At 52.5% G+C, this 12,376-nt stretch overlaps 1 protein-coding gene and 1 pseudogene across 22 annotated transcripts in view; one reads left to right on the top strand and one right to left on the bottom strand.

The window, feature by feature from the left end:
- LOC102239808 overlaps window positions 1-8,947 on the bottom strand; it is a 19,166-nt pseudogene extending 10,219 nt beyond the window's left edge.
- Window positions 1-12,376, top strand: part of NFASC (neurofascin) — a 188,582-nt gene continuing 176,206 nt past the window's right edge. For 21 of the 22 annotated variants that reach the window (XM_014532554.1, XM_014532541.1, XM_014532553.1 and 18 more), the window contains exon 1: window positions 1-32. The gene's annotated coding sequence lies outside the window, so the exon portion shown is untranslated. The remainder of the gene's footprint in view (window positions 33-12,376) is intronic. The other variant, XM_014532533.1, reaches the window with a different exon arrangement.

Here is a 12,376-nt window from a genome sequence, read left to right as displayed (position 1 = left end):
CTGCGCCCAGGGCCGGAGCGGAGCCCCTGGAGGTAGGTGAGCTCCGACACCGGAAAGATGGGGGTGGGGGCGCAACGGGGAACATGGAAACCTAGGTAGCGACTACCCCGCTTTTCCCGCCCTCCCCTTTCCGTCTTCATCCCCGAACCTGTCCCCATCCCCCTCCGTCCACATCCTGACCTTTCTCTCCACCCCGTCACCTGCTCTGACTCCATCCTGTTCTGTCCACGTCTGCACCCCACTCCCTTCCAGCTCCTGACCCCCTGCACACCCCACACCCGCTCTATCTCACCGGCCACATCCCTTCCCCCTTCCTGCATCCTCACCCTCCTTCCCATTTCCTCTGCCCCGGTGTCCCGGAGCCCGGCCTCCGCACGCCCTGCCCTGATACCTCTGTTTACTTCCACATCCCACTTTGTAGGACCCCCATCCCTTCCATCCCGCCTTCCCTGTCCATCAGGCGCTCTCCCTGCCCTCCCTGCCCTCCTCCCTGCCGCATCCCCCATCACCGTGTGCTGTCTCCCAGCTCTCTCATGGTCCTCTCCAGGTCTCCTCTGCGCACCTGTCCCAGCCTCTCCCAGCTGCCTCGCAGTCCCTCTAAGGAACCCCGTCTTCTCTCTCCTCCTTGGTGTTACCTGGCCTGCCCTCCATCACCTCCCCCACCTGCCCTTCCTGGTGATGCCTGGAGCCACAGGGCTTGTACTGAGCCTTTCACCTGCCACTGGGCCCTCCTTCCCTGCGTGGGGAGGCCTCCGGCTCTGCAGGCCCCGGGTCCTCGCTGTTGACACTTACAACCTTTTTCAGCACATTTGATCCTGTTCATGGTTTGGGGGCGAAGGATGCTTGGGGTTGGTAGGCCTCTCTGATGTCACCCTCCCCTTAGCTGTTCAGGTTTGTTTCCTAGAGGGACTGGGGGAGGGTGCTAAGCGTGGGGAACCCGGGATGGGGAAGAGCTGGGTCTGAGGACGGCTGAGGAGCCTCTTCCTGGCCTTGTTCCGGGCCCTGGGAGGCAGGGCCGGAGAATTTCGGACGTTGGAAAGGATGCTTCCTCAGCTTCGCAGTCAGCACTTTGGCTTTGGGAGCCGTCATGAGTGTGGCCAATGGGCTGGGCTGAGAGTGGGCAGAGTGCTGAATCACCAGACTGGTGCCCACGGCAGCCCCTCTCCAGCGGCCTGAGCCAGGCGCGGCTCCTGGTTCCTTCTTGGCATTTGGCAGCGGTGAGTGTGAGTGTGAGTGTGTGTGTGTGTGTGTGTGTGTGTGTGTGTGTGTGTTGGCGGAGATGCCTACTCCCTCAGTCCGGAGGGGAGGATGACTGTGCCTCTTTTTCTGCCTGTCTGTCTCCCTGGGATGAGGGCCTGGTATGTCTTCTCTACCCTTGGCACTGTGGTGAGCCCTGCTGGGCCTTATTCAGGTCCTCAGCAAGGGCAGACTTGCAGGGCCGGAGCTGAACTGTTTGTTTGGGGTCAGAGACTGGCAAGTTCAGAGCCCAACAAACTTGAGACGTAAGTGGGAGAAGCCCGGGGGAAATGTGTGTGGAAGGAGGAAGGCCCTGGGAAGAGGGGCCAGAGCAGCTGGGGGAGTGGGGCGCGGAGAGAAGGAAGGCAGAGAGAGGCCAGTCCTCCCCTGGTTTGGGGATCAGGGGATCTGGTGGGATTGCATTGCAGGAAGACTGAAGGAGGCGAGTTGGGGGTGGGGGTGGGGTCTGCTATGAATCTAGTACTTTCTATCTTTCGTTTTGACTGAGCTGGCATTTCTGAGAGAGTAATTTCTCCTACTTGTCTTAAGATTCTGCTGAGTGTGTGTGTGTGTGTGTGTGTGTGTGTGTGTTGGGGCTGGTACTTCAGGGACACATGGAGGAGGTGGTTGATATCTGGGGGGTGGGTTCTGGCTTTGGGTATCTGAGGGGAGGAGACACAGAAGAGGGTCCCGTTTTTGCAGTGACTGAGGGACGGGCTTCCAAGGCTCCCATCCCTCTGTGGTTGCAACTCGTTTCCTTCCCCTGGCACCACTGTCCTCCGAGACCATCCAAGAGCTGGCACAAGGATCATCACTTCGTCTTTAGAAAAAGAAATTCTTAGGAAGCCGGACAGGGAGAGGCAGAGAAGTTCACTCAGGCCTCTCTCTGTTTGCCTTGGGAGGAGGGAGAAGGAGGTGAGAGGAACTTAAGGCGGTTCCGTACTTACTCCTTTAATAAATACTCACTAACCCTTACCGTGTGCTGCTCTGCTGGGTGCTGGCATCCTAGAGATGAAAAGCAATACAGGTTTGGTCTCTCAGAGCTCCCAGTGAAATGGAAAAGAGGCAAGTAATCAGACAAGTTGCACAGATAAGCTTGAGTGAGAATAGCGGGCCAGGGGTGGCCGGGGGTGTGGACCAGCAGCGCCTTCCCCCCAATGGTATTAGCCCCCTCTCCTCCACACCTGTGAGGGGCTGGTTCATGCTCTCCTGAGTGGTAGGTCGGGGCTGGCTCTGAAGTGGACTGTGAGGAATGGGTGGAGGAGGAGGTGAGATGAAAGATGTCACCAGATCCCTGGCTTGAGGGGGAGGACTGCCTCAGCCTGAAGGGAGCACCCATAGGGAACTCTGGGACAAGATCGAGGCTGGTTAACTCGCCCATTCCTGTTTGCTATGCACTGGCATTTGAGGAGAAAGTGGTCAGGATGTGATGAGAATGTCAGTGAGTCAGAGGATGGAGGCCAGTGTCTGCCCTCGAAGCTCCTGTCTGGAGGGGAAATAGCGAGTCATGCACAGGTCTGCGCTCAGAAGCAAGGTGAATGGGAAGATCGCGAGCTCTGTGGGTGGAAGGTCCTGGAGTTCGGGGAGGTCAGAGTCGGGAGGGAGTCATCAGAGAAGTGGGTGGCTAGTGGGGAGCAGGGGTGATCCTTAGAAGGCGGACGCTTGAGCAGGGTCACCGTGAACACCCACAGCTGAGCTGGAAGGACTGAGGGTAGAGACACCCGGCCTCATCTTCTGAGGACCCCTCCTCTTCCCCACACACCTAATTTAGTTCATGTCATGAGTGTGTCCTGAGCCTCTGGGTATTTCCCAGGGACTGTGCTAGGTGTTGGACTATGTCATGTTGGAGATACAGAGATGGAAAATGAAGACAGTACAAGGTAACAGGAGTTCTACAGAATACAAAATAACGGAGATTCGATGGGCTCCTGGCATTGGAGGAGCATGGCTGAGTGATTGCACCAAGCTCTTCGGATAAACCCCTGCTTTGGCCAGAGCAGCTTGATGTTAAAGTTTTGAGCACTTACTCACAATGCCCAGGAAGGGCCGAGGCCTAGCAGCAAGGGCGGATACTAGATACTATGGCCTGGTCCTTGGGACTGCAGGAGAGGGCTGGGAGCTCAAGGCTGGGCTGGGTGCTTGGGTAGGCACTTCCGCAGCTTTGCTGACCCAGGCTATTGGTTGGATTGTGCCAGCCACCCTCCTCCTGAACCACCCTCCTTTTATTAGGTCTTGAGGCAAGCCAGGAAATTTTAAAGTGGAATAATACGAGTTATCCTTATAGAGTGCTTACTACATGCTAGGCACCCTACTCTGGACTTTATATACATCATCTCATTTAATCTTCACAGGAGTTAACCCTACATAAAGAAACAGTGTTAGGATCCTGGTTTTACAGATAAGGGAACAGACTCAGAGAGGTGGTTATTTGTTTAAGACTGTAGAACAGTCGAGTTGAAGAGCTAGAATTTAAACCTATATGTGTTTGATGTCCACGCTCCTCTCCTTTGTATTGTACTGAGCTCCCCTCCCTGGTGGAAAAATAAAGAACTGGGATGTTCTTTATCTACCTGCACCGAGCCCTCTAGAAAAACCTGTTAGAAGGGCTCAGCTAGCATGCACTTTTGAAGACCTACTACGTCCTTCTGAAGGATACAGAAATGTGGTGCATGCTTTCACATAGGGGAGAGAAGACAGAAACAGGTGAAGCCTCGTGGGAGTAATACAAGGCAGTTTCTAATTAAGTCTTCAGACCCTGGGCAGTAACATTTCCTAAGCATGGCTGTTGGAGTCAGGCTTAGTAGAAACTGCTCACCTTTGAGGTCAGACTGAACTACATTCAAACTTTGGTTCTTCTCCTGACTAATTGAGGAGCTGTAGCTTCCCAGTCTGGAAAATGGGATATTGACATGAACCTTGCAAAAATAATACAAGGATTAAATGCGATAAGGTCATGAAGATCCCAGCACAGTGCCTCACAGGTTAATTGAGGAGCTGTAGCTTCCCAGTCTGGAAAATGGGGATATTGACATGAACCTTGCACAAATAATACAAGGATTAAATGCGATAAGGTCGTGAAGATCCCAGCACAGTGCCTCACAGGCAGTACACAGTCAAATGCTGGCTTCTGTGCACAGAGGAGGTGGGAATGGAAATGAAAACTTGGAGACCTGGTGGACTTGTGATGGGGAGGGAAGGGGAGGGTATTCTAGAGGAGGGAACTCACCAGGAGTATAAGCAGAAGTTTGGTGGGTGCAGGCTCTCTGGGAAAGCAGTCACCTGCTGTATCTGTCTGCTCTCCCAGGTTCCTGCAGTAAAGCCTTGCAGGAAAGCTCGTCATGAAAACAGGAGGGCCCGTGTCCTGCCGCCAGCCCCACCATGAACAGGGCTTACATGTGTTTCTCTCTGTAAAACGAAAAGGTTGCTGAAAGCCTCTTGTCCCAGAAGCCCATGTCTCTGGAATTGATTGCATTGACCAATTTCACATTCTGTCTTTCCTCTCCCAAATGCCATGCCACGCCATGAAAAAGTTGGAGTGCCTGGGGCCTGGTGAGGTCATCCCCGGGGTTGTTCTCATCCTCTCTCACTCCTGCAGCTCCCCTCCTCTGGGAAGCAGCTGTTGGGGCATCTGTTTTCTCCTCCTTCACCTGCTCCTCCACACTCTTCCCTCCCTGGCTGGGCCAGCCCCTCCCGAAAGGCCTCCTGGCAGCCCTTCTCCCCATCATTATGATGCTAATCGTGTTTTTAATTTTTCTGAGATGCAGAAGGAAAGCCCCAATCTGTTCTAATGAATTTAATTAGAGAGGGGCTTGGAGGGCTTCTGAACCTCTTACCAGGATCACAATAAACAGAGTTAAGGGGATAAACAGCCTGGGATCAGCAGCTCAGGGTAGGAAGGGAGGATTTCCAGCTCAGTCCTAGAATGAAGAAACCTGGCACCGGAGTTGGAAGAAGGTTGTGTCAGCTGTCCTGGGGCTGTTTCTGCCTGTCCCGCCCAGCCCGTCCACTTAGCTTCAGACCTAGTTCTGCTCTCAGGTGGCAGTGGCCCTCTGGAGAAGGTCTTATTCCCATCACCACCTCCAAGCACTTATTGAGCACCTGCTGTGTAGGTCAAGGGTATTGTCTGGAACAATGTGGAGGCTATGAGAGAAGAGACATATGTTCAAATATAAGAAACATTTGCAATTCTAGACAGTAAATGCTAGAAGGTTGATAGGAGATTATGTTGGGCTTGGGTGATCTGGAAAAGCCTCTTGCAAGAGAAAGCACTTGAGGTAGGTCTGAGACTTGAAGATTAAGTAATAATCCTATATAATAAAACCCTAATATGCAAATTGACCGAACAGTAGAACGACTGGTCTCTATGATGCACACTGACCACCAGGGGATATACGCTCAATGCAGGAGCTACCCCCTGGTGGTCAGTGTGCTCCCACAGGGGGAGTGCCACTCAGCTAGAGGCCGGGCTCACGGCTGGCGTGGGAGCGGGCCTAAGCCGGCAGGAGGATATGACCCAAATGGTCCAGGACTGCAAGAGGGTGCAGGCTGGGCTGAGGGGCACTCCACTCCCCCAGTACATGAATGTCATTCACCGGGCCTCTAGTAATAATAATAATAATAATAATAATAATGATTTAATAATCAGAATGGCTGGAGGAAGAGCAGATGCAAAGGCAGGACTGCACAGGGCACCTTTGAATCATGATGAATAAATGCTGTGGTGTGGGTGCATGTAATTCAGTGGTGCGGGTATGTCTGGAGCAGTATAATCAGGCACAATCATAGAGGAACCTGGGCACTGGAGTCTGTACTCTTCTACGCTGGCTGTCCTGGGGTCTCCCTGCTTTCCTTTTTTGAGCACTTAGGATGGCCAGCTTGGTGAAGGGCCCACGACTGGATGGTTCTGGCCTTCATGCTGAGCTCACTCTCCTGGGTCCAGTTCAGGCCACCTGGGGTGGGTTGACCAGTTGCTAAGTTTTGTTCTCAGATCTTGTGACTTTCTGGGATGAGAGTGAATGGCTGGCGGAACAATTCCAAGGACTTTCCCCAGTGGTGAGAAGTCCCTCCTTCTTCACTGATGTTGGCCAGTTTGCTTCGGCAGTAGCATTTTGTGCACGTATTCAGTGGAGTCTTCCAGCTCCGGGGTCCGAGAGTTTCATGACGCATCCTTCATATTGCTGAGAGTTCCCTGAGTGCTTCGTGTGCATGCGTGTGCAGGTCTCTGTGTGGGTGCTGCCCGTGTCAGCAAAATTATTCCCACTAGCCTCTGGTTCCAGTCTGATCTTTATCCACCATACAAAAGATATCAAACATTTCTGGGCCTTAATTTTTGTGTCTATATTCATAAGCTGAATGCTTTGAGAATAGGATTTTAAACACGAGGAAGCATTATAACTATCATTTTGACAAGAAGTATAATATTGAGCTGAAATTTTAAGTCAGTGACCCCTCTGCCTCAGAACTGCTTGACTTGTGAGACTAGCCAGAATCTTATTTTGGGGGACCACCAAAGGCTATGCTTTTTTGTTATTTTCCATCGTCTATGGGCTTATGCATAATGAATGGTGAAGTTAGTCCACTGCTGTCAAGTGTTCATTGCCCTATTCATGCGTGTTTGTCTGAGAGACATTGTTATAAAGCCACGGTTACAGTACCCATTGTGTGGTGTTTTTCCACATGCGGGAGGTGACATGTTCTTTATGAAGGAAATGCCTCGGAGGCCACAGGCAATTTTCCTTTGCTGCTGTAGGCGAGGGCAGAAACTGGATCTCTATCTGATCCTCATCACACACTGAGTAGAACTGGAGCCTTTCTGACTCGTGTTGGGAGCTCACCCAGGGTTCTGCTGACCCCAGCCCTTCGGGTATTTTTACATAATATTTGTTGTGTCTTTGAAGCTTCTACTCTGTGCACAGCACATGCCTAGGTGGCAACTTGTTTTGAGAGAATCCTCAACTCCTAGAATGTTAGAGGTGATTTAGTCCAAGGTCATTATTTTCCTGATCAAGAAACAGATTCAGAAGGGTGGCTGCATGGCTTGTGACAGAGCGAGTTCTCCCACATACTGGAACTTAAAAAATTACATCTGAACCTAGTAATTGGACAAGACAGTATGTAATGAAGTTCCCTAAAGCACAATTAAACGAGAAGTGCTTTGTGATGGCAGAGAAGAGAGGAAATCAATGTAAAGTCCTTTGGGAAGATTTAGAAAAGAAACAGGGGGGCTGGTTTGGGTCTCTAGGAATGGGTAGGGTTTCAATAGTAATGGTAAGGAGATGGGCTTTCTGGTGGGGTAAGGGAGCATAATCGAAGGGGTAGAGGAGGGAAGGTGTGGTCAGGCATTGAGTTGGCCAGTCTGGAGCAGTGGAAGGTGTGGCTGGAGGGATGGGCAGGGGCCGGTAGAAGAGAATCTTGACTTAGGAGTTGGTCTGTTTCTTGGGGTTGGTGAGGAGCATGTGAAGCTTCTTAGCTGAGCTGGCTCTTGCTTCTGCAGGGGCGTTTCGGGGAAGGGGAGTGCAGGGACTTGCTCCTGGGCGCTGGCAGAGAGCTTGTCGCTGTCCAGGGTGCTGACCTGCCCCTTGAAAGATTTTTTTTTAAAATATATTTTATTGATTTTTTACAGAGAGGAAGGGAGAGAGATAGAGAGTTAGAAACATCGATGAGAGAGAAACATCAATCAGCTGCCTCCTGCACATCTCCTACTGGGGATGTGCCCGCAACCAAGGTACATGCCCTTGACCGGAATCGAACCTGGGACCTTTCAGTCCGCAGGCCGATGCTCTATCCACTGAGCCAAACCGGTTTCGGCCCCTTGAAAGATTTTTCTCCCCAATAATGCCAGGCTCAAAGGTAGAGCCGGGGAATGCTTAGAACCACCCAAAAGGATTAGAAAACAATTGTGTCCAGGACTAGGCTGCATGTGTCCTTTCTGGCTGTAAACTGGTTTACAGCATCTGACTTCACAGTCCTTGTGATGAAAGCAAAAGTGAGGGCTGGGAAACGAATAAATGCCTTCTTAAGAGGGAGAGACCATGTGTGTGCACATGTACATGCTAACACGACCCGATCTGTAGCCCTGTAAGTTTTGCCTTAGAGTCTTTCTGTACATGAGAATCTTAGCACCTACGTTCTTTCACTGTGAAAAATGGATTCCTACTCAACATTTCAGTGTACCGAAAACCTCTCCCGCTGACTCAGAGAGAGTAACAGACGCTCCCGGCAGACCCTACTCATTTCGTCAAATGAAACATCTAAATGTTCAATACTAGTGCCATCCAGCAGAAGTGTTCTGTATTCGTGCTGTCCAACACGATAGCCCCAGCCACATGTGGCTGCTGAGCACGTGACATGCAGCTAACATGACTGAGAATGGAATTTCTCTTTAAATTGAATGTGAGTTAAACAGCCATAGGCGACTAGTGACTGCTGTATTGCACCGCACAGCTTTACAGTCAGAGCATCGCCCCTTGCCTCTGGTCCTTCACACCTACACGTCTGGGATGTGGAGGAAAGTGGACTTTGAATGCGGGTGAGTTTGAACTTTGCTGGAGAAAGCCCCGTGCTGGATGTGAACCGAAAGTCTGCGTGTGGCTCTGAGTTTTGCCCTGACTTTCTTCTTGTCGGAGTGAAAACGCACCACCGTTTTCTTTTCAAGGGTGGTGAGCAGGCTCCTTGAATTCTGGCTGGGGGACCAGGACCTGATCCACGACATTTTGGCGCCTTGAATGGGCGAGCAATGCAATGTGTTTGGCCCAGGAAGTTTGCTCTGGGGTGAAGTGGCGCCCAGATGATGTGCTGTGTCAGGTGGGCGTCCAGCAGAGAGAAGTTCCTGGTCCTGGGACAGCTCCCCTTCTAACCCCAGGCACCCCTATGTCCTGTTTACTTGGTGTAGTGGACATGGCTCAGGACGGGGGAATGGGTGAGTAGTAGAGGTGCCAGAGGGGGAATGCTTTAAATGCCAATCAATAAGTAAGTAATAATAGCCTGTCGGAAGACTGGAGGGGAGTGTCCATTGTGTTGGCACATGCCGGTGCCCGTAGGCCTGCCTAACCTTCTCACAAACATGCCGGCTTTCCTGGGTCTCTGTCTAAGGCTTGCCCTGGGTAAGTCTGATTTCCTAAACCCGGGTGCATGCTTTCTGTAGCCATGCCTTAATAGTTTTGTTGTTTCCTCCTACAGAATCTCAGTGTGCTGATAGTAATCCTTTATAAACACCTGCTTGTGAGCAGCCCTTTGTGAGCCTGGAGCTATGGCCTTGACTCCCGGAAAGTGTGTGCATGTGCATACAAATAACATTTATCGAACCCCTGCTGGTGTGAGTCTCTGCACTTGGGACTGTGGACAGTGACAAAGGAGGAGCCAAGGAGGCTTGCTCTCAGTCTACTGGGAGAGCAAAGGCAGGCGTGTGTGAAAAATGACACACACACATACACAAATGACAGAAACAAAGACGTGGTAGCCAGGATACGGAGCTGGGGGTGGGGTGCAGCGTGATTGAGAGGCCAGATTATGTGTGTGTCTCTGTCTGGGCTTCTCTTGAGGATTCCCTCCTTCATGAGGCTGAGCTGGTACCAGCCATCTCCGTGCCTGCGGGGACAGTGCTGCCTTTATGGTGGGGCAGGCAGCTCGCTGCTGCACTGGGGCTGTGCTGAGGCCGTACTGTCCTGAGCTCTGGGAGAGGGGGAGGGGTCGAGAGAGAGAACTGTGTGGAAGGGAAAGAAACTCCCTTTTCTTCTTATCACTTACATGGTGACAAGGCCTAGCCTGCTTGCAGAAGGGGCTTGTTGGGACTCCAGCAGCTCTTGTGCATGGAGCCCTGTGATGCAGGCCCAGGTGCGGCTCTGGAGGAGAGGAGAGGCACCGTGTGGGGGGCGTGGCTCCCACAAAGTCACCTGAGCCCCTTGCTCTGCTCTCAGGGGATGGGCGCTGCCTGGCAGGGAGCAGGTGGGCTGCGTCTCCCAACTGGGGCTGGGGAGGGACTTCTCTGGCTGACTCGCAGGGAGGAGCCTGGCCTTTTCCATCCTCCTGCACTCGAGTCACCTGGGTTCTTGTTGAAGTGCACATGCAGAGTCAGGTCTGGATAGGGCCTGGGGTTCTGCATTTTGGACAGCCTGCCAGGTAATGCCATTACCCCTCCACATGGGTTTTCAACCTGGTAATATGCTAGCCCAACCTGGGGAGATTTTAAAATGTTCTGCTACTGGGCTCTGGCTGGTTTTGCTCAGTGGTTAGAGCATTGGCCTGTGGACCAAAGGGTCGCGGATTTGATTCCCGGTCAAGGGCACATACCTCGGTTACAGGTTTCCCAGCCCTAGTTGGGGTGCTTTCGGGAGGCAACCAATCGATGTGTCTCTCTCATGTTGATGTTTCTCTCTCTCCTCCCCCGCTTCCCTTCCACTTTCTCTAGAAATCAATGGAGAAAATATCCTTGGGTGAGGATTGAAAAAAAATGTTCTGATGGTGGGACCCACTCTACCCCACGTAAACCACCATCTCCGAGAGTTGGGTCCGGGCACTGGGATGCTGGGAAGGCTCTGCAGGTGGCTCTGATACACAGCCAGGCCGAGCAGCACCGGCTTCCTGGGTGGTTTCCCTCCTTCCTCTGATGTTCCCGCTGGCTTTACCTTCCTTCCCCCAAGAGACTGGAAGGGCCTGGAGGGCAGAGAATGTCTCCTACCACGTGACCAGTGCTGGCCCTTAGTAGTTCTCGGTCAGCATGGGTGACAGCGTGATGCCCAGGGCTCTGTCCTGTGGATGTACCATCAGCCATGAGGGACCAAAGGACCAGTGCTGGCCCTTAGTAGTTCTCGGTCAGCATGGGGTGGTTCACTCGGCGGGTGACAGCGTGATGTCCAGGGCTCTGTCCTGTGGATGTACCATCAGCCACGAGGGACCAAAGAAGGAGGCTGGCTTGGAACAGGCCAGAGGGGCTTCTAGTGCCTGGAACCTGGTAAACTTCCAGGAGATATGTGTTCAGTGGATGGTTATTCCAGTGTGGGTGGCAGAAAGGATAGGGAGCTGAAGACCAGAAGGATAGGGATCCAAAGAGTAAGTTATTTCACCTTAGCCTTGGTTTTTCTCAGTGGTAAAATGGAGATCATCATGCCTACTGAACAGGGGTTTTAAATAAGAACAATACAGGAGAAAGGGCGCTGTCAGTGCTGCTGTTGTACAGATAAGCAGCCACGTAAGAATTCACTTTAACAGTGGCAGGGCGAAGCCATAGCTGTCAGTCCTCTCCCCCTGGTTCTCACAGACCTCCCAGGTCTGTCCCACCACGTGCCTTGGTCTCCAGAACAAGGCGCTCAGGGTGCCGTTGACTGGACACCTACTATGTGTCAGGGCCTGTGCCAGATGCTTGGCTTTGTCATCCCACGGACTCATCACAACCCTTGGGTTGGATGTTATTCTCATGACACTGAGAAAATGGGGGCTCAGAATGGAGACCAACTTGTCCAAGTGGCTCAGCTCTGAGTGGCAGAGCTGGGAGCGGATCTGATTCCCAAGTCTAACTTGGCTCACTAGCCAACAGACAGCCCTGGGCTCCCACACGGGCTGATGGCACCTGCGTTTGAAAAGCTTCGTGGTCTGCGAGTCACTTGTATTGAAGGGTGACAGGAGAGTCTGGGCATCACGGGCACTCCAGGCTGCCGTGGGAATGTCAGGGTCTGATGGCACCCCAGCTCTCTGAGTCTTGGCGATACTGCTCTGTGAGGCCTCTGTCCCCAAGGCAGAGGCTGGGACACCCTCCCCGTAGAAGAGTCACCACCTGCCCCTGCGGCCCCCTCTGCCCACAGACACTGAACCCAGCTCTTGTTCGTCTCGCCTCCGTAGGCTTACTTTTCATTTCGGTGCGAAAAGAAAATGGGAGCATGAAAGCGGACAGAGCCACAAGCCTCCCCTTGTGCAGATGAATGTCAACAGGATATTTTCCTTGCTGTGCTCCCACCTGGAGCGGGACCCTCTCCTCCCATACATTTAGACTGAGAGGGGGGGGCCCAGAGTTGGTGGTCCTCCTGCCCCCTCGCCAGCGCCAGCAATGCTGCTGTATTGCAAGTGCATGTTCTGGCCAAAGTCAGCCTGACTAAGCTGGTCAGTAAAAGAGAGGGGAGGGCAGATTCGCATGGTCTGACCAGTTACG

This window comes from Myotis brandtii, unplaced genomic scaffold (assembly GCF_000412655.1).
Source record: "Myotis brandtii unplaced genomic scaffold, ASM41265v1 scaffold898, whole genome shotgun sequence".
Classification (NCBI taxonomy): domain Eukaryota; kingdom Metazoa; phylum Chordata; class Mammalia; order Chiroptera; family Vespertilionidae; genus Myotis; species Myotis brandtii.
Note: the sequence above shows the minus strand (reverse complement) of the source record. Positions and strands in the feature narration are given on the sequence as shown.